The sequence below is a fragment of the Schistocerca cancellata genome, chromosome 8 (assembly GCF_023864275.1).
Source record: "Schistocerca cancellata isolate TAMUIC-IGC-003103 chromosome 8, iqSchCanc2.1, whole genome shotgun sequence".
NCBI classification, from domain to species: Eukaryota; Metazoa; Arthropoda; class Insecta; order Orthoptera; family Acrididae; genus Schistocerca; species Schistocerca cancellata.
Window position 1 is genome coordinate 271,276,875 of NC_064633.1, and position 19,769 is coordinate 271,296,643.

Genomic DNA, 19,769 nt, shown 5'->3' on the forward strand with positions numbered 1-19,769 from the left:
CTTTTCCGGTAGCAGAGCAGAGGCGCTCATACCGAGGACACATTGTGCAAATGACACGTCTTTGAAAGTGTTAAAGCGGCATGGATTTTATCCGCAACAACCTCAGATATCTCGCAGACACCTCAAGCGGCAATCAATCCACAGCAGGCGAATCATGCTCAGACATATCATTCTTCTCGAACACCATTTGATATCTCTCCACAGCTGATGGACGTACCGGTGCCGCAGCTGACAGTGTCACCGCCTCCATCCAACCCACACACGAGCCGGCTGGCGGATGAAGTTCAAATAGCAAGACTTTCCCAGATGCTTTGCACTATGTGGGGAGAAGGAGGTGGGTACAGCAGTGATACCTTTGTGTGTAGTTGTGCGGCGTAAGAACAACAGGTTGCGCAAATAAATTCTCTAAGTGTTTTGTGTTGTGATCTTTGCCACTTTATTATGATACCCGTATGTTGATACGAAGCCACAAGTTTGTAAACAAAACGACGAACAACTGAGGACAAATAAAATGATATATTCTTTACAAATGCAGCGGGTCGTACAATTCAATTGCCTAACAGTTTTTAAATCAATGTTAGTAACAACAACAGCAGCCCTAGTCTCGCGCAGCCATAAACAAGTCAATCCAAAATTGAAGCAAATCTAAGACTGACGAAACCATTTTATGAGGTTTTTCTTGTTTTGGCACTGCAGCAGCGAGTTGTTGTTCAAAAAATGGCTCTGAGCACTATGGGACTTAACATCTGAGGTCATCAGTCCCCTAGAACGTAGAACTACTTAAACCTAACTAACCTAAGGACATCACACACATCCATGCCCGAGGCAGAATTCCAACCTGCGACCGTAGCGGTCGCGCGGCTCCAGACTGAAGCGCCTAGAACCGCTCGGCCACACGAACCGGCCCGCGGTTCCAGACTGAAGCGCCTAGAACCGCTTGGCCACATAGGCCGGCAGCGAGTTGTTGTCTCTGTCCTGTTTATCTAACTGTTCCTTTCCTCCACTGCAAGTTCACCACTTCGTTGGGTATTGCATTCCTTGGAACTCCAACATGGGTGATGATTCGGTAGCTCTTAACTGACGACATAGAGTAATTTTTATACAAATCACTAATTGCAGCCCTTCTCCCGTCACTTCACAACTCTTCGTTATTAATTTTATCTCGACTTGTATTTGAAACTAATACTTTAACTCCGAATAAAGAAAAAGGTATATAACTGACCGTTGTGGTGGAAAAAAAGAGAATGGGGTGCTACAGAATTATGTTTAAAATGACGTCGGCTACCAAGATGACAAACAACGTTTTCGCAGTATCGGCAAGGAGACGAACGTGTGGAAAACATTGATAAGAAGTAGGCACGAGATTATTTTGGAATTTCAGGGTGCTGTAGAAAGCAAAAACTGAAGGGGAATGCAGAGATTGGAATACATCCAACAAATAATCGTGAACGCTGAGTGCAAGCGCTACTATGAAGTGTAGAGGTTGGCAGGAGAAGAATGCTTGGTGAGCCGCATTAAACTAGCCATAACACTGAAGCGGAAAAAAATTAAGAGCTGGGTCATTCAACAGCTATTTTCCTGCTAAAAAGCATCATACAATTCATTCAACAGATTTGTCACCTCCGTGCTATTTCTTCACCCAAAATCTGAAAATTCACTTCAATGATTCAACGATTCAACTCGACAGTGGAGAACGAGAAGGCTGTGGCTAATAGTGTAAAGCTGCGTTAGTCGTACCACATCCTAAATCGAACTCGTGTAATGTCTGACAGAAGGTTCATAAAATGCGATATCAAGTGGTGTAAAATTGAGCTAAATAGTCGTGCAAGCAAGCGAAAACAAGTGAGCGGATCACTGACTCTCGTCACAGAAAAGTAATTAACAAGTAAGTTTGTTTAAATGTTTTTATTAAATTATCTATCTAAGTTGTAAGCAATTTCAGAGTAGAATATGAGGATAAAGTAATTATTTTGTATTATGTCTATTTTAGTGGCACTGTACCATTATTTTAAGCATAATCAAAAGATAGAGCGGTTTGACGTTACGCCTGTAATTCTGATTTGAAATGGTAGAGGTCTCACTGCCTAGCTCGTACCTATGGAGAATTCGTTAATCGTATCGGTACGACTTAGGCGTTAGTGGAAATTACATACCAAATAAAACTTGTGTGTTTCAGCTGACCAGTAAGACAAAGAGAGCGTACAATAAGTGGAAGCAGGAGGATATGGACGAAACTTTACTGAAACATCGGAATGGTGAAACTGATTTATGAAGCATGTGGAAGATATAATATACAAAAGCCTACACAGCGTCGTTATTTGAGGGGTTTAAATAAAACATCAAAATTTGGAAGACCTAATGATATGACAGCAGAGATGGAGGATGAATTAGAAAAGCATATAATTAATTTAGAGTCTAGTTTCTTCAGAGTAACTGTTGCTGAATTAAGGAAACTTGCCTAACAACTTGCTGAGAAATAGCAGCTACCGCTTCGATTCAATAAAGAGAGAAAGATAACCCGTAAAATAGTATTACAGGTATATGAAAGACCATGCAGCTTTTTCCTTGCGAGTTTCCGAAGCAATATCGATGGCACGAACGAAAAGCTTTAATGAAGATCGTGTTAATGAGTTTTTTGATAAATGTGAGGAAATACTAGATGAACATAAGTTTACTGCTGACTATACGTATAAAATGAATGAAACAGCTTATTCCACAGTTCACAAACCGTCTAAAGTAATTGCCTGAAAAGCTAACACCAAGTGAGCACAGTCAGAAACGGAGAAAAGAAGTCTTAAAAACAACGTGTGTATGTGCCATGAATGCGGCATGTGAATACATATCTCCGTTTTTAATATTTAAGCACAGCAGAATGAATGATGTCTTAAAATTGGGAGAGCTCCACCACACACAGCTTTTGGATGCTCGACAAATGGACGGATAGCATCAGAATTGTTTGTCCGATTGCTTGAACACTTCGTAAAATGTAAAATAGAAGAAAAAAGAGACCAGAAATAAAATTTGCTTTTGCTGGGTGGACATAGTAATCACATTAAAAATTTAGAGGCATTTCAGCTGGGTCGTGATTATGGTATAATCGTTCTATCATTTCCTCCTCATACGATTCATCGTTTACAACCGTTCGACAGATAGTTCTTTAAAACACTGAAAAATAGGTAAAATGAAGCGGCATCTTCGTGCGTATTTTCAAATCCTGGCAGTGTCATAAAACAAGCTGACATTGCAGAACTCCTGGGTGATGCACACCCACACACCCAGTTCAGTTTGCAAGGACACACCACTAAACGATTTTAATGCAACAGGCTTGTGGAAATGTGTTAGAAAAGTCGTCAAAGAAGGGGACTTTGTAGCTACTGCTGTACATATTGTTGATCAGTCAGACCAAAAATCGACTGTTCGAACTGAAGTAACAGCGCTAAAATCTGGAAGACCACCTAACGTTCCAAAACACCACTCACTGATCAGTCTGGATCTTCTACAATGTCTCAAGAAATTGGACCCGAAAACAACATTGCAACAGTTTGCCGAAATTAGCCATCAATTCAATGCCATGAATACTTTGTTTCTAATCCCATATATAACAAGTTATCAAGAGAAACACGAAAAGATCTAAATCAACAGTGGAATTAACATAAAATCCTTACAGAAAGGAAATAGAAGCCAAAGAAAAGACTAATAAAAAGAAGAAACCTGTGCACAAATCTATAAGCAAGAGACAGATAGATGAAAAATTCAACAAGAAAAAAAGGCATAAAGGACAAAGTGAATTGGTTATGTAAACTATGTAAGGAATATCGAGTAAAGGACATGATTCAGTGTATGAAGAGTAGAGGTTGGGTACATGACCTCTGCGCTGGCGTGGAAAGTAAAATTAAGAACTCTTTCTGTGACAACTGATTTTCGATATGGCATTTTAAGCAATTTAATTTGTTAAGGATATGTATTTTATTTCCTATGTGTAATTTCATTACGTATAACTATGGAAGTTACGTTGCGTTTTTAGTTTATAATTTGTTATTGTGACATTTTATCACATTATTGCTTGGATTTATTATGTCGTCGATGACTTCTTATCCTAAGTACGACTTAGGCTGTAGGTGATATGCATTAAAAGACCAGAAGTCTTAATCGTACCAAAGGTGCAGATTTTAAAAAGGTTGAAAATTCATTTTGAGATAATATTTTTGCATTTGTGTGGAAGATTGTTGATAGCTTAAACAATAGGGATTCAGTGTATATACAGCAAACTATGTTATTTAAATTTCCCTACCAAATACAAAAATTCTGCCTTAGGGGGTAAAACTAGCACCATAAACCTATATTCGTGACAGTTGCGAGAACCACTGAGATAATAAAAATAGTTGATTTACAATACACGACGTCAAACGAATCGCTTTTTGAGTAAATAAGCGGTCCAAACTCATATGCCTTTGAGATTAAACTAATGCACCGTACTGTTAGTTTTATCTCAGTTCTGTTATCTTGAGATATACTAGACTAATCAATTTCTCACCTGATACTGAAAATATTTTGGCACGCAAATCGTCGGTTATGATAAGAGTTAGGCACTTACTGTAGACGTACATACGAAATCTGGATTGTCATCATTATAATAAAGAAGACATTTATGTGAAATAGATCCACAGCCTTCATTACCGCTTGTTCGTAAGAAAATTTTTATTTAGTTACCTGAAAATGACGAATAATCGTGCAACCACAATAAATAAATCATAAAAGAAATTATTCAGTTAGTTAAGGGAGACGAAAATTTGACAGTATTGTGGGACTGGAATTCGATAGTAGGAAAAGGCAGAGAAGGAAAAGTTGTAGGTGAATATTGGTTGGAGGTAAGGAATGGAAGAGGAAGCCACCTGGTAGAATTTCGCACAGAGCATAACTTAATCGTCGATAACACTTGGTTTAAGAATCACGAAAGAAAGTTGTACACGTGGAAGAGACCTGGAGACACCTGGAGGTTTCAGATTGATTCTATAATGATAAGACAGAGATTTAGGAATCAGGTTTTAAACTGTAAGACATTTCCAGGGGCAGATGTGGCCTCTCATCACAATTTATTGGTTATCAATTGTAGATTAAAACTGGAGAAACCGCATAAAGGTAGGAATTGAAGGAGACGGGACCGGGATAAACTGAAGGAACCTGACGGTGTATAGAGTTTCAGAAGGAGCATTAGCGAACGATTAACAAGAACAGGGACAAGGAATACAGTAGAAGAAGAGTGGGTAGCTTTGAGAGACGAAATAGTGAAGGCAGCAGAGGATTAAGTAGGGAAAAAGACGAGGGCTAGTAGAAGCCCTTGGGTAACACAAGAGATATTGAATTTAATTGATAAAAGGATAAAATGCAGTAAATGAAGCAGGCGAAAAGAAATGCACACGTCTCAAAAATGAGATCGACAGGAACAGGAAGTGGAGAATGACTCAGAAAGAATGGCTAGAGGACAAACGTAAGGATGTAGAAACATATATCACTAAGTGTAAGATAGATGCCGACTACAGGAATTTCAAAGATACCTTTGGAGAGAAGAGAACCACCTGTATGAATATCAAGAGCTCGGATGGAAAACCAGACCTAAGCAAAGAAGGGAAAGTAGAAAGATGGACGGAATACATAGGTGGTCTATACAAGGGTGATGTACTTGAGGGAAATATTATGGAAATGGAAGAGGACGTAGATGAAGATGAGATGGGAGATATGACACTGCGTTAAGAATTTGACAGAGCGCTGAAAGACCTGAGCCGAAACAGTGCCCGGGGAATAGACAACATTCTTTTAGAACTAGTTCGGAGAGCCAGCCATGACAGAACTCTTTCATCCGGGGAGAAAAATGTATGAGACAGGCTAAATACCCTCAGACTTCAAGAGGAATATAATAATTCCAATTCCAAAGAAAGCATGCGCTGACAGGCGTGAAAATTATCGAATTATCGAAGCACTACATATAGAGCGGAAAGCGTTTCTGAAGAAGAGAAATTTGTGAACATCGAGTATAGATTTAAGTGTCAGGAAGTCTTTTCTGAAAGTATTTATATGGAGTGTAACCATGTATGGAAGTGAAACATAGACGATAAACAGTTTAGACAAGAAGAGAATAGAAGCTTTTGAAATGTGGTGCTACAGAAGTCTGCTGAAGATTAGATGGGTAGATTACGTTATTAATGAGGAGGTACTGAACAGAATTGTGGAGAAGAGGAATTTGTGGCATAACTTGACCGGAAGAAGAGATCGCTTGGTAGGACGCATTCTGAGGCATGAAGGGATCACCAATTTAGTACTGGAGAGAAGCGTGGAGGGTAAAAGTCGTGGAGGGAGACCAAGAGATGAATACACTAAGCAGCTTCGAAAGGATGCAGGTTGCAGTAGTTACTCGGAGATGAAGAGGCTTGCACAGGACAGAGTAGTATGGAGAGCTGCATCAAATGTGTCTTTGGACTGAAGACCACAACAACAACGGGCTGCAGCCACCATTTTAACAACATACACTGACGGAAAAAAATCCCAACACGAAGTAAAAGTTGTGTAAGATAAACGAAAGTTGGTAGGCGTGCTTGTACATCTAAAAAAGATGAGGTCTATTCAAATTTCGCGCCAGTTGCATAATAGTGGAACTAGTAGTGCCACTATAGGGTACAAAATCGGTTTGCTTTAAATGCGTGCTGTAGCGATCGTGAGTGTTAGCTACCTTTGAGACTGGACGTAGTGAGGTGATATTAGTTAAGAATGCCCTTAAGGCGACAAAGATGCGGTTGTGAATACCTCTCTGAGTTTGTACGAGGTGATGTAATGGGGCTGCGAGGAGCTGGATGTTCTTCTGAGATTTTGCAGAAAGACTTGGCAGGAATGTTGCCCCCGTAGATGATTGTTGGCATCGGTTATCAAGGGAAGGTACGGTTACAGAAGACTGGGCTCCGGACGGCCACATAGCACTACCGAGAGGAATTACAGTCGCTTTCTGCGTACGGCTCTGTCGCATCGTACTGCGTCTGCAGAAATAGTTGACACCACAGTAACACAAGGAACTGTTACAAATAAGTCATTTCAAGAGCAGCTCCGAACCAGAAGTCCTGTTGCGTGCATTCCACTAACTCCAAACCACCGCCGTTTGCGATTTCTGTGGCGTCAAGCGAGAGTGGTGTCAAGCGAGTGTTCATTGGAGGGCAGTTTTCTGGTGAAAACTGGTTCAGTGTCGGTGCCAGTGATGGCCGGGTGTTGCTTAGAAGAAGTGAGGAGAGCGCCTGCAACCCATCTGTCTGCGTGCTAGACCCACTGGACCTATGGTCTAGGATGCGATTTCGTATGACAGCATATTTGAACGTCAGTCTGGTGAGTCGACCTGTTCTTCTGCCATTCATGAACAGCATTCCAGGGGTGTTTTTCAACACTCGCCCACATACCGCTGTTGTAATGCAATATGCTCTACAGAGTGTCGACATGTTGAATGGCCTGCTCGACCACTGGATCTGTCTCCAACCTATCATGTATTCGACATCTTTGGACGACAAATCTAGCGTCGTTTACTACCAGCATTAACCGTCTCTGTATTGACCGACCATTCCACATTTTGACATCCTGTACCTGTACGACACAATGTATTCTGACGATTAGACACTTGCAATGGCTTTTCTCGTGCTTACCTGACCCTTTGAACATGCGACGTTAATCACTTAAATATATTACCTAGGCAAATAAATGTATGCCCAAAATTTCATTACTGTACATTAATTAGTTTTTGGTATGGGGATCTTTTTCTCCGTCAGTATGTAAGACGAGTAGCAGATGAGATTTGTCCTCCGCAATATTCTAATCGTTGCTATTTCCTCTAGTTCTAGGAAGGATATTCCTTTCAATGAATCACTCAGAATGCCATCCCTTCTTCTGCTTTCTTTTCCTTTGTATTCTTGCTCCAATGATCCGTTTTTAAGCACAGATTTTCTTTAGAATTTGTCCGATCCAGTTTTATTTTCCTTTAATCTTTCGAAAACTTTTCGGTAGCTTAATTTATCTGTCAATTTAATTTAATTCATTCCTCTGTAAGGCCAGATTTCCAATTTTTCTTCTTATGTTCTGAGCCATGTTGTTGTTGTGGTCTTCAGTCCTGAGACTGGTTTGATGCAGCTCTCCATGCTACCCGATCCTGTGCAAGCTTCTTCATCTCCCAATACTTACTGCAACCTATATCCTTCTGAATCAGCTTAGTGAAATCATCTCTTGGTCTTCCTCTACTATTTTTACCATCCACGCTGCCCTCCAATGCTAAATTTGTGACCCCTTGATGCCTCAGAACATGTCCTACCAACCGGTACCTTCTTCTTGTCAAGTTGTGCCACAAACTCCTCTTCTCCCCAATTCTATTCAGTACCTCCTCATTAGTTATGTGATCTACCCATCTAATCTTCAGCATTCTTCTGCAGCACCACATTTCGAAAGCTTCTATTGTCTTCTTGTCCAAACTACTTATCGTCCATGTTTCACTTCCATACATGGCTACACCCCATACAAATACTTTCAGAAACGACTTCCTGACACTCAAATCTATACTCGATACTAACAAATTTCTCTTCTTCAGAAACGCTTTCCTTGCCATTGCCAGTCTACATTTTATATCCTCTCTACTTCGACCATCATCAGTTATTTTGCTCCCCAAATAGCAAAACTCCATTACTACTTTAAGTGTCTCATTTCCCAATCTAATTCGCTCAGCATCCCCCGACTTAATTCGACTACATTTCATTTTCCTTGTTTTGCTTTTGTTGATGTTCATCTTATAGCCTTCTTTCAAGATACTGTCCATCCCGTTCAACTGCTCTTATAAGTACTTTGCTGTCTCTGACAGAATTACAATGACATCGGCGAACATCAAAGTTTTTATTTCTTCTCCATGGATTTTAATACCTACTCCAAATTTTTCTTTTGTTACCTTTACTGCTTGCTCAATATACAGATTGAATAACATCGGAGAGAGGCTACAAACCTGTCTCACTCCCTTTCCAACCACTGCTTCCCTTTCATGCCCCTCGACTCTTATAACTGCCATCTGCTTTCTGTACAAATTGTAAATAGCCTTTCGCTCCCTGTATTTTACCCCTGCCACCTTTAGAATTTGAAAGAGAGTATTCCAGTCAACATTGTCAAAAGCTTTCTCCAAGTCTACAAATACTAGAAACGTAGGTTTTCCTTTCCTTAATCTTTCTTCTAAGATAAGTCGTAAGGTCAGTATTGCCTCACGTGTTCCAGTATTTCTACGGAATCCAAACTGATCTTCCCCGAGGTCGGCTTCTACTAGTTTTTCCATTCGTCTGTAAAGAATTCGTGTTAGTATTTTGCAGCTGTGGCTTATTAAACTGATTGTTCGGTAATTTTCACATCTGTCAACACCTGCTTTGTTTGGGATTGGAATTATTATATTCTTCTTGAAGTCTGAGGGTATTTCGCCTGTCTCATACATCTTGCTCACCTGATGATAGAGTTTTGTCAGGACTGGCTCTCCCACGGCTGTCAGTAGTTCTAATGGAATGTTGTCTACTCCCGAGGCCTTGTTTCGACTCAGGTCTTCCAGTGCTCTGTCAAACTCTTCACGCAGTATCTTATCTCCCATTTCGTCTTCATCTACATGCTCTTCCATTTCGATAATATTGTCCTGAAGTACCTCGCCCTTGTATAGATCCTCTATATACTCCTTCCACCTTTCTGCTTTCCCTTCTTTGCTTAGAACTGGGTTTCCAACTGAGTTCTTGATATTCATACAAGTGGGTCTCCTTTCTCCAAAGGTCTCTTTAATTTTCCTGTAGGCAGTGTCTATCTTACCCCTAGTGAGATAAGCCTCTACATCCTTACATTTGTCCTCTAGCCATCCCTGCTTAGCCATTTTACACATCCTGTCGATCTCATTTTTGAGACGTTTGTATTCCATTTTGCCTGATTCATTTACTGCATTTTTATATTTTCTCCTTTCATCAATTAAATCCAATATTTCTTCTGTTACCCAAGGATTTCTACTAGCCCTCGTCTTTTTACCTACTTGATCCTCTGCTGCGTTCACTACTTCATCCCTCAGAGCTACCCATTCTTCTTCTACTGTATTTTTTCCCCCATTCCTGTCAATTGTTCTCTTATGCTCTCCCTGAAACTCTCTACAACCTCTGGTTTAGTCAGTTTATCCAGGTCCCATCTCCTTAAATTCCCACCTGTTTGCAGTTTCTTCAGTTTTAATCTACAGTTCATAACCAATAGATTGTGGTCAGAGTCCACATCTGCCCCTGGAAATGCCTTACAATTTAAAACCTGGTTCCTAAATCTCTGTCTTACCATTATATAATCTATCTGATACCTTCCAGTATCTCCAGGATTCTTATATGTATACAAAGTTCTTTTATGATTATTGAACCACGTGTTAGCTATGATTAAGTTATGCTCTGTGCAAAATTCTACCACACGGCTTCCTCTTTCATTTCTTACCCCAAATCCATATTCACCTACTATGTTTCCTTTTCTCCCTTTTCCTACTCTCGAATACCAGTCAACCATGACTATTAAATTTTCGTCTCCCTTCACTACCTGAATAATTTCTTTTATCTCATCATACAACCCATCAATTTCTTCATCATCTGCAGAGATAGTTGGCATATAAACTTGTACTACTGTAGTAGGCGTGGGCTTTGTGTCTATCTTGGCCACAATAGCGTTCACTATGCTGTTTGTAGTAGCTTACCCGCACTCCTATTTTTTTTTATTTATTATTAAACCTACTCCTGCATTACCCCTATTTGATTTTGTATTTATAACCCTGTATTCACCTGACCAAAAGTCTCGTTCCCCCTGCCACCGAACTTCACTTTCGCTACTTGAGAGGTCCCCATGAGAAATTTAAAAGTTCTTGGCTTTCGGTACGTGCCTATACAGCTATCTAAACAGTAGGAAGACGATACGACAGTGTGCCTCGACAAGAAAGAATATTTATTAGGGTCAAGCCGTACCCTGCTCGAAATTACATAGGCTAAGACTTGTCATGTGACTTGATGGAGGCGATTTTCATGTCAGTTATGACGATATAAAGATATGGAAAAAGGCAGTGCACAGTCACCGAACGGAAAAAATCTCCGATCTGACCTGCAGTCGAACCCGGGCCCCTTCGATTAGCAATCTCGTGTTCTGCTTGAACATTGTACATTACCACTCTTTGCTATGGCAACAGTAACTTCTTCAGTAATTTGTGGCGCAGCTGGCCGTCGGTCTCTCTCAGGATCAATTCCCAAATAGCCATTTAATTCAAACTTCCGAATCATGTTGTTCAACCCCGGTTCAGAAAGAGGACCTCTCCGCATTTCTTTCATATGTCACTATTCGAGAAGATCAGCAGCACTATTGCTGCTGTTTTGATAAAACAGCTTTACGAGTAAGGCCCTGGTCCCTTGTCCAGACCCGTGCTGACTGTGTGCAACTGTAATTCAGAAATTCACGTTGATGATTACGTTTCAACCGTACGTCTCCGTACCAGTACCGCTGCTTAAGCAAATCCTGCAGCACACAGTCTACACATCATTCCCATAAAGTTGAGTACCCATACGGTAGATATCTTTCCGTCTGCACTGTTTCACGCAGTGGAATTTTAATTATAACCACCCTGTATACTACATGCTTGCATTTTATAATGATTAACGTTCCAGAGCAGTTCCATTAAGAGGGTAGCGGTAATGCCAGCTGCATTCCGTACGCTACTAAAGACTACGCTATTTTGTCGAAAGTCGACATGTTGAGAAACGTGGCTGTTGTACTTAAGGTTTATAATTTATATAAAAAACAGCTACCATACATGTGGCTGGTAGCTGTTTTTTATATAAATTATAAAACTAAAGACTACGCAGCAGGTTTCCATTCAGAAATTGCATTTGCGTGTTTCTACATATACATCTACATCCATACGCCGCAAGCCACCTGACGGTGTGTGGCGGTGGGTACCTCGAGTACCTCTACCGGTTCTCCCTTCTATTTCAGTCTCGTATAGTTCGTGGAAAGAAGGATTGTCGGTATACCTCTGTGTGGGCTCTAATCTCTCTCATTTTATCCTCATGGTCTCTTCGCGAGATATACGTAGGAGGGAGCAATATACTATTTCACTCTTCGGTGAAGGTATGTTCTAGAAACTTTAACAAAAGCCCGTACCGAGCTACTGAGCGTCTCTCCTGCAGAGTCTTCCATTGGAGTTTATCTATCATCTCCGTAACGCTTTCGCGATTACTAAATGATCCTGTAACGAAGAGCGCTGCTCTCCGTTGGATCTTCTCTATCTCTTCTATCAACCCTACCTGGTACGGATCCCACACTGCCGAGCAGTATTCAAGCAGTGGGCGAACAAGCGTACTGTAACCTACTTCCTTTGTTTTCGGATTGCATTTCCTTAGGATTATTCCAATGAATCTCAGTCTGGCATCTGCTTTACCGACGATCAACTTTATACGATCATTCCATTTTAAATCACTCCTAATGCGTATTCCCAGATAATTTATGGAATTAACTGCTTCCAGTTGCTGACCTGCTATAATGTAGCTAAATGATAAGGGATCTTTCTTTCTATGTATTCGCAGTACATTACACTTGTCTACGTTGAGATTCAATTGCCATTCCCTGCACCATGTGTCAATTCGCTGTAGATCCTCCTGAATTTCAGTACAATTTTCCTTTGTTACAACCTCTCGATATACCACATCATCAACCGCAAAAAGCCTCAGTGAACTTCCGATACCATCCACAAGGTCATTTATGTATATTGTGAATAGCAACGATCCTACGACACTCCCCCGAGGCACACCTGAAATCACTCTTACTTCGGAAGACTTCTCTCCATTGAGAATGACATGCTGCGTTCTGTTATCTAGGAACTCTTCAATCCAATCACACAATTGGTCTGATAGTCCATATGCTCTTACTTGGTTCATTAAACGACTGTGGGGAACTGTATCGAACGCCTTGCGGAAGTCAAGAAACACGGCATCTACCTGGGAACCCGTGTCTATGGCCCTCTGAGTCTCGTGGACGAATAGCGCGAGCTGGGTTTCACACGATCGTCTCTTTCTAAACCCATGCTGATTCCTACAGAGTAGATTTCTAGTCTCCAGAAAAGTCATTATACTCGAACATAATACGTGTTTCAAAATTCTACAACTGATAGACGTTAGCGATACAGGTCTATAGTTCTGCACATGTGTTCGACGTCCCTTCTTGAAAACGGGGATGACCTGTGCACCTTTCCAATCCTTTGGAACGCTACGCTCTTCTAGAGACCTAGGGTACTTCGCTGCAAGATGGGGGGCAAGTTACTTCGCGTACTCTGTGTAAAATCGAACTGGTATCCCATCAGGTCCAGCGGCCTTTCCTCTTTTGAGCGATTTTAATTGTTTCTCTACCCCTCTGTCGTCTATTTCTATATCTACCATTTTGTCATCTGTGCGACAATCTAGAGAAGGAACTACAGTGCAGTCTTCCTCTGTGAAACAGCTTTGGAAAAAGACATTTAGTATTTCGGCCTTTAGTCTGTCATCCTCTGTTTCAGTACTATTTTGGTCACAGAGTGTCTGGACATTTGGTTTGATCCACCTACCTCTTTGACATAAGACCAAAATTTCTTAGGATTTTCTGCCAAGTCAGTACATAGAACTTTACTTTCGAACTCGTTGAACGCCTCTCACATAGCCCTCCTCACACTACATTTCGCTTCGCGTAATTTTTGTTTGTCTGCAAGGCTTTGACTGTGTTAATGTTTGCTGTGAAGTTCCCTTTGCTTCCGCAACAGGTTTCTAACTCGGTTGTTGTACCACGGTGGCTCTTTTCCATCTCTTACGATCTTGCTTGGCACATACTCATCTAGCACATATTGTACAATGGTTTTGAACTTTGTCCACTGATCCTCAACACTATCTGTACTTGAGACAAAACTTTTGTGTTGAGCCATCAGGTACTCTGAAATTTGCTTTTTGTCACTTTTTCCCGTGTTCGATTCCCGGCGGGGTCAGGGATTTTCTCTGCCTCATGATGACTGGGTGTTGTGTAATGTCCTTAGGTTAGTTAGGTTTAAGTAGTTCTAAGTTCTAGGGGACTAATGACCATAGATGTTAAGTCCCATAGTGCTCAGAGCCATTTGAACCATTTTTTGTCACTTTTGCTAAATAGAAAAATCTTCCTACCTTTTTTAATATTTCTATTTACGGCTGAAATCATCGATGCAGTAACCGCTTTATGATCGCTGATTCCCTGTTCTGCGTTAACTGTTTCAAATAGTTCGGCTCTGTTTCTCACCTGAAGGTCTAATATGTTATCGCCACGAGTCGGTTCTCTGTTTAACTGCTCAAGGTAGTTTTCAGATAATGCACTTAAAAAAATTTCACTGGATTCTTTGTCCCTGCCACCCATTATGAAAGTATGAGTCTCCCAGTCTATATCGCCGGCCGTTGTGACCGAGCGGTTCTAGGCGCTACAATCTGGAACCACGCGACCGCTACGGTCGCAGGTTCGAATCCTGCCTCGGGCTTGGATTTGTGTGATGTCCTTAGGTTAGTCAGGTTTAAGTAGTTCTAAGTTCTAGGGGACTGATGACCTCAGAAGTTAAGTCCCATAGTGCTCAGAGCCAGTCTATATCCGGCAAATTAAAATCTCCACCCAGAACTATAACATGGTGGGGAAATCTACTCGAAATATTTTCCAAATTATCCTTCAGGTGCTCAGCCACAACAGCTGCTCAGCCAGTAGGCCTATAGAGACATCCAATTACCATGTCTGAACCTGCTTTAACCGTGACCTTCACCCAAATTATTTCACATTCCGGATCTCCGTCAATTTCCTTCGATACTATTGCACTTCTTATCGCTATAAACACGCCTCCCCCTTCACTGTCCAGCCTCTGTCTGCGGTATACATTCCAATCTGAGTTTAGAATTTCATTACTGTTTACATCTGGTTTCAGCCAACTTTCTGTCCCTAGTACTATGTGGACACTGGGACCGTTTATTCATGAGAGCAGTTCTGGGACATTTCTATAGACGCTTCTGCAGTTTACTATTAGCAGATTAATGTTGTTATTCCCCGTTGAATTTTGCCTACTCCTACCTTGCCGCGTCTCAGGAGGCGTCTTTTCGGGCCTAGGGAGGGAATTCTCTAACCTAAAAAACCCACATGTGCATTCCACACGTACTCCGCTACCCTTGTAGCCGCCCCCTGCGTGCAGTGCACGCCTGACCTATTCAGGGAGATCCTATATTTCTCCACCCGCTAGCGGAGGTCGAGAAATTTGCACCCCAGATCATCGCAGAATCGTTTGAGCCTCTGGTTTAAGCCTTCCACTCGGCTCCAAACCAGAGGACCGCGATCGGTTCTGGGAACGATACTACAAATAGTTAGCTCAGATTCCACCCCGCGAGCGAGGCTTTCCGCCTTCACCAACTCCGCCAACCGCCTGTATGAACTGAGGATGACCTCAGAACCCAGACGGCGGGAGTCATTGGTGCCGACATGAGCAACAATTTGTAGTCGGGTGCACCCAGTGCTCTCTATCGCCGCCGGCAGCGCCTCCTCCACATCTCGGATGAGACCACCCGGCAAGCAGACGGAGTGAACACTGGCCTCCTTCCCCGACCTTTCCGCTATTTCCGTAAGGGGCTCCATCACCCGCCTAACGTTGGAGCTCCCAATCACTAATAAACCCCTCCCCCCGTGTGCCTGCTCGGAACTTGCTGAAGGAGCGGCCACATGTCCACTCACAGGCAGAGCGGGCGATGCCACACGGCCAGCCTCCACATTGACCCTCCGCCTCGTGCGCCGCGAACGCCGCTGAACCCGCCACTCCCCTTGGGGAGAGGGTAGCCCAACCGCGCCCGGTACCCGCGAAGATGTCTCGACAGCAGGGACAGTGGGTGAAGCATGTAACACCTGGGGTGTACCATGCGACGCACCAGACTCCCCACTGCCGCTACACTCCGAGGCAGCAGCCTGAAGACGGCTGATCGCGGCCATCAACACGTTCAGCTGTTCGCGAACAGTGGCCACCTCCTCCTGCGTCCGTACACAGCAATCACACATCCTATCCATCCTAAGAAATCAATTTACTGTAGAGAGTTAATCGACTTTTAACTAAACTGCTAATTCACTAAAGGCAGCTGATAGTTGACTAAACTGTGGCTACTAGACACTTCTTGTAGAAAACAATGAAATAGCGCTACCTGTCTCTGGACTGTATTCAAAACAAACACTAGCACTACTGGCACTGTGGCTGACTAAAGGGACTCCCTCTCACTGTATTCAAAACAAACGTGAAATCTATGGAACACTATTACTAGCACTCGACAATTAAAGCTTCCTAAAAGCAAAACACACGGAAGAAGAAGTGACAAGTAAGAAAAATACAGTTAATACTTAAATTAACATAGCTCGCTGCACAGCAGACGTGACACAGACGGCAGTTAAGACGACACTGACACTACTGGCACTGTGGCTGACTAAAGGGACTCCCTCTGACTGTATTCAAAACAAACGGGAAATCTATGGAACACTATTACTAGCACTCGACAATTAAAGCTTCCTAAAAGCAAAAACACACGGAAGAAGAAGTGACAAGTAAGAAAAATACAGTTAATACTTAAATTAACGCAGCTCGCTGCACAGCAGACGTGAAACAGACGGCAGTTGTCTGTGAGAAGAAGGAAAAACGTCTACCAGGATCTGTAAGAATTGGACAGCGGCATGGTAGTGACCTACGGACACTCGTATTCCCACAGTATCTCTGTTGTGCGAATACGGAATCAATGGGTTCAGGAGAATCAGTCTTACCGTAATACAGCATCCTCGCGCGACTAGCGCCAGAGAGAACAGACATATTCTTCGCTTGGCCATGCAGGATTGTACGCTATATCCACGACAAATATCTTGAGGTGGGAAACAGGCTTTTTGCGGGAACACAGGTATCCACATGGACAACGTGACGAAGTTGGGAGCAGCACGGGCTGTCAGAACGGTTACCATTGTTCTCGCTTTCCTTGACGAGGCAGCTGGAAGAGAGGTGCTAATAGTGATGTACCAACGACAACAGTAGAAAGGAGAGTGGCACCACGTCGTCTATTCCGATGATTTCTCTTTTTGCGTACAGGGTCACAATAGGCGTGTGAAGGCTCCACGAAGAAAGAACTTTGGACTGATTGACATGGGAGCAGCACCTGGTTTGATGATACAGAGCGCCATTGGATATGCGACACACCCACCTCCTCAGTTTCGTATAGTGGGGATGGGAAAAACCGACCTAGTAGAACCGACACCGGAGTTTTAGTTATGAATAACATGTATTTTTCGGTATTTGTTTGGTCTCGGCTACACCAGGTACTTTTTAATTTTCACTAATAACCGAGTACAAAAACCGAAATATCAGTTAGCCATAGCACCAGTGCTAAAACTTTTCGTTTTTAAACAAAACCTTTTTTTTTAAAAAAAAGAATAATTTTAGTTTGTAAAATTTACATTGGTTTGAAATATGAAAATGGCAAATGTGATCAGTGCTATTGTAATAACAATGCCGACAGAAGTGAGCAACAAACAAATGGCATAAGAATTTGCATTGAATTGCTGAGGCAGTAATTACCCTGTTACCTTGTGTCGTGGCTTGAAGGTGCGCGTGCATGTGCAGTGTCCAAACCTACCTGGTCTATACGGTAGTTTCTCGATCTCTAGCTGGGCATCCTTGGTATTGTAGAATGGCGCCAACCGTAGTCTAAAAATAGTTTTACGAAGTGACGTGGCAGCGAGGTACAATGCTTCATTTGCTTTAAAATTTTAAAGATTTATCTGTCATTTCTATGAAATAATAAAAGAGGATAGAAATTATGGTTACAGTAAGAACAAAAATACAAAGTAGCTGATCTGTTGCCTTTGTCTACATAATATGCCGTAATCCTCTTGTTGCCTTTGGAAATGGACAAATTAACACGAAAACCAGAGTTGTACAACCTAAGTTTTCATCCTTTAACCGGTTATTTTGAGTGAGTTTAGCAGTCAGGTTAAACTGGTAACAAAAAGAACCGATGTAACTGACAAACGGTTGTTTCAGCGATAACCGCCATCCTTATCGTATAGCCTAGGCGTGGGAAACCTTTGCCGACCGGCGGTCGTGATTCACATACGAGTACATACCTTAGCTCGTGGCATGTCTCGTCACGTGACACGACAGCAGAGCTCCCAGCGCATGAAGTAAAGACTGCAGCATTCATGGCGATAATGTTAAAGGTGTAATGCACCGATATGAATGGCAGCAACTTTCCCGCCGCAACGTGCTAACACATTATGGCTCAAAACACACGTTTTTGAGAGTAGATTCATTTTATGTTCGCGCCATCTTTAGGTGTTCATACTTATGAACGTGCTGTGAACATTGTTTCTTTACTTATAACGTTTTAGAATAGCAGCATTAAAACATCTGTTGTAAAATTGTGCAACGCTTTCATTCAAGAAACAGTGATCACGGCTTGTAAATGAGAGCAAACATTTGAAGATGGGATGCCACGCGTCTTGCAATGTCATCATGAAAACATAAACGCCTATAAATGCGACTGGATTAGAGATAATTTATTACAAATTATCTTCAGTTTCAATGGTTGCAGTGTTCTAATACGTCCATAATAGACAAGAATTATTTATTAACGTTAATACGAGAAAGAACGCGATAGAAAATTGAGGCAATGAGACAAGTAATCTCACTCGACAAACATTTAGGAGCAACCTTGCGATTTTTGGCCACAAGCAGGTCATTATGTATGAAACTCAGTGTGTTAGTGTCCACAGACATTACTAGTAAGTATTTTTGAAATATTTGTCCAAAAATACTTTTGGTGATGATCGCATTGGCATGGGTTGTGTCTGTAATGTCTAATAATTAAGCTGTAAGTTACGAACCACGCATACTGAAATCGCCACATATCCGGAAACAAACAGCCAAATATTTATTTCATGTTCGTCTCGTAATCAGATATAAATGCAAATAACAAAAATTCAAATGGCTCTGAGCACTATGGGACTTAACTTCTGAGGTTATCAGTCCCCTAGAACTTAGAACTACTTAAACCTAACTAGCCTAAGGACATCACACACACCCCTGCCCAAGGCAGGATTCGAACCTGCGACCGTAGCGGTCGCGCGGATCCAGACTGTAGCGCCTAGAACCGCTCGGCCACTCCGGCCGGCTGCAAATAACATCTAATTTTGCAGAGTAGATTATATTACATTCAAAGCAAGTCTCAGAATGTTTGCTGAACATTCTTCTATTGCATTGTTGAGATGGTCTCAGCACAAGATGAAAAAAAATTATTAGCAGCCAGCCGGAGTGGCCGAGCGGTTAAAGGCGCTACAGTCTGAAACCGCACGACCGCTACGGTCGCAGGTTCGAATCCTACCTCGGAAATGGATGTGTGTGATGTCCTTAGGTTAGTTAGGTTTAAGTAGTTCTAAGTTCTAGGGGACTTATGACCACAGCAGTTGCGTCCCATAGTGCTCAGAGCCATTTGAATTATTAGCATTTTTTATCGAGCAGGACAGGAACCCTACAAGTCCGCAATCTACGGTGTTACTCACTGCGCTACTTCCATCTACACGTCCTTTGTACCAAGGTCTCGGTTATCGTAATTTCTCTCGGAGGCTTGTGTCGTCGTTGCGTCATTAACTGATATTTAATGATCAGAGTGAGATGTTTGTTTTCAATGCGC